This window comes from Arachis ipaensis, chromosome B4 (assembly GCF_059453495.1).
Source record: "Arachis ipaensis isolate K30076 ecotype BB chromosome B4, ASM5945349v1, whole genome shotgun sequence".
Lineage (NCBI taxonomy): Eukaryota > Viridiplantae > Streptophyta > Magnoliopsida > Fabales > Fabaceae > Arachis > Arachis ipaensis.
Window position 1 is genome coordinate 124,482,008 of NC_142439.1, and position 3,184 is coordinate 124,485,191.

Below are 3,184 nucleotides of genomic sequence, written 5' to 3' on the forward strand. Positions count from 1 at the left end.
TATTCATATGTCAAACTATTTTTTATTTATTCAGTCAAAGAATTTATTTATTAAAACATAGTAAATAATAATATTTAAACGCATTTAGAGTGGACAAGTGCATCAGTTAGAGCTTGAGGCGCAGGTAAAGCGGTTCAGGAGAAAGAAAAACAAATTAATTATGAGTCAGAGCTTGAGGCGCAAGTAAAGTGCTTCAGGAGAAAGAAAAACAAATTAATTAGCAAATACTAATCGCGATATATAGTTCGGGGTAATACCAACACCAAAATCTACTCCTAAAAAATCACAACTAACTCAAATCCTAATTCCTCATTTGCCTGCCTATGAACTTTGCAAATCGCGATGGACTACCGATCCAGCAATGCAGGGCCTGCGAAGAAATTAAACTGGTTGGATCTTCCGGATGACCTGACTTTGATGATCATTGGAAAACTTATGACATTTGAGATCTTAACCAGTACTCAGTTCGTGTGCCCCAAATGGCGACGCATCTGCATGGATCCGCTCTTGTGGTGCACCATCAACATGTGCGATATTGGGATTCATAATTCGGTGGACTATAACTTGGAGAAGTTGTGCCGCCATGCAATTGATCGTAGTTGTGGCCACTTGATAGACATCAGTATTGAGTATTTTGGTACCAATAATCTCCTCAAATATATAATTGACTCGTAAATTTAAAATTTTTCATTTTTATTTGTATAAAATTACATTTTAACATTTATTGGCATATGTGATTTGTAATGCGATGTTTGTATTGGCATATTATAATAATCTATATTTAAGTTGAAGAATTGAAGTTGAATTACAATCGTTAAAAATTTTTAAAAGCTTCACAAATTACAAAATTTATTATTAACTAGACAAGTGTACGTGACTAAGTGTCATTTAAGTAACTGCATGAATGAAGAACAAGATATTGAAATTAAAGATTGTTCACACATGTTTGAAGTTGTTATCATTATAAACTAAGTCTTAATGTCATGAGGTCACCTTTTTATTTTGTTGCAGCGTCAATCTTATTACACCACTTTTATGTTTCCTGATTATTAAGATAGTAATAGAATTCATGCTTACATAAAGAATAAAAAAATATTATTTATACACTAAAATTAGCTATTAAAATCGATTACTATTTATTTATTTATATATATATATATAGTTTAATTTATTCTTAGTATATATTTTATATTTTAATATATATTTTATACTAGTGATTAATTTTAATATTCACCTAACATGATTGATAAAAAATAGTACAGTCTATTATTATTTCTCTAAGTGAAGTTCAAAGGTTAATAGAGAATACAAACATGTATTATTTTGTGTTTTGTTTCTCTTCCTGATATATTATTATGATTATGGTGTATTATTATTGAGTTGTAGATTTAAAAACTAACAGTTTGTATGGTGATTTTTAAAAGGGGATGTCATAAATTGCGACATTTGCGACTTGTTGAATGCTATCATTTCTATAGAATTTCAGACGTAGGATTATGTGAGATGGCTGAAAAGTTTCCATTGTTGGAGGAACTTGATATTATTCTTTGTTCTGGTGTATCTAGTATTGTTTTAGAAGCAATTGGCCGAGGTTATCCTCTTCTGAAATCATTAAAGTATAACAACAATGGTGGCGGTAATAAAGAAGCATTGGCTATTGCACAAAATATGCCCAACTTACGCCATCTCCAACTTGTTCGCAACTACCTCGACAATAGTAGTTTGAGCGCCATTCTTGATGGTTGCCCTCATCTTGAATCTCTAGATTTACGTCTGTGTCGCCATGTCGAGTTGGAGGGAAAATTGAGGACAAGATGTGATGAACAATTAAAAGATTTTAGAGATACGGATGCACCTCTTGATGACTTTAAATTTTAGGGATTACGCTTTGAAATTGCATACAATGATGCAGTATATGAGTATCTATACGAGAAGCGGGTTCAAGAACGTGGCTTTGAAATCGCATCCTATGATACAATGGATGAGTATCAAAAGAGAGAAGCTGAGAGTGTTGAGAAAGAACATTTGGATGAAACAGATTGGGAGGAGATATATGCTATATGGAAAAATATCAAAAATCCAAAATTATTGTATAAAAGATTAATTCGAGAATCAAGTAGGAAAAAGAAGAATAATACAAAACCAAAAAGAAAGAAGAAACGTGAAAGAAAAGAATGCAGAACTAATAACCGAAAAAACATATATTATGAAATGAAAGATGCACATGAACTATTGCAGTATAGTGTTTTCTATTTTTAAATTATAATTTTCTATATAGCTAATGTTTATTTTATTGGTTTGATTTCATCTCTAATGAAAAATAAAGCATTATTTGAAGTTCTTGGATAATATAAATTTGTTGAGACATTATTATTATACAGTCTTCATAATTTTCCTCTACCACTTTTCTCCCCAAAATCGCCACTTACACGTTTCTCTTTCTATGTAATATGTTGCAACTTTGGATTAAGGTTTTCAACCACAGCAAATAACTTAAACGTCATGCAATATGGTTGATTCACTTTGTATTCTTTTTCGGCATTGTTCATTGATCTTCAAAACCTTCTCTCACAGTCCCACCATACCTTAAAATCCTTCCTCATGTCACAAATATGAAACAGTCTCGTTGCAACTTACAAAAATGACAATTACGCTTATGTCATTTGGTTTTTCTTATATTACCAACATTGCCACGATGGTAAAAAGCTTTTGATTAGCATCTTTCGATTAGTCATTAGCACGATGAAGATATATATAACTAAATTTAATCAATGTTTTAATTAGTAGGTGTCACTTCCATATTTATCGATCATCTTAAAGTCATTCACAGCCACCACTTACTTTAACTACCAGATATAGTTGTGATCTTGTTATATATACCATTTTTTCACCCCCTTATATATATAACATAACTTTTAATTTTATTTTAAATTTCTAAAATAAAAATATACAAAGGAAAAAAAAACAACATAAATAAAACATTTTTTTCAAATGGTGTGACAAGGGAAGTATTTTTTTTAAAGGTAAAAATATTTTATTGAATTGAAATTAAATTAATTATAGTAAAGTATTGTTGTATGAAATATTAAGAGATAATCCGAAAAAAAAAATAATTAGTTTTTTTATCCACATAGAAGAAAAAACTTAAGAAAAAGAAGAAAAAAGAAAAAACTTAAGAAGAGAA

At 29.9% G+C, this 3,184-nt stretch overlaps 1 pseudogene; it reads left to right on the forward strand.

Moving 5' to 3' along the window:
• The first annotated feature begins 342 nt into the window (after positions 1–342).
• LOC110271570 (putative F-box/LRR-repeat protein 23 pseudogene) lies at positions 343–1,878 on the forward strand (annotated as a pseudogene).
• Positions 1,879–3,184: the final 1,306 nt, after the last annotated feature.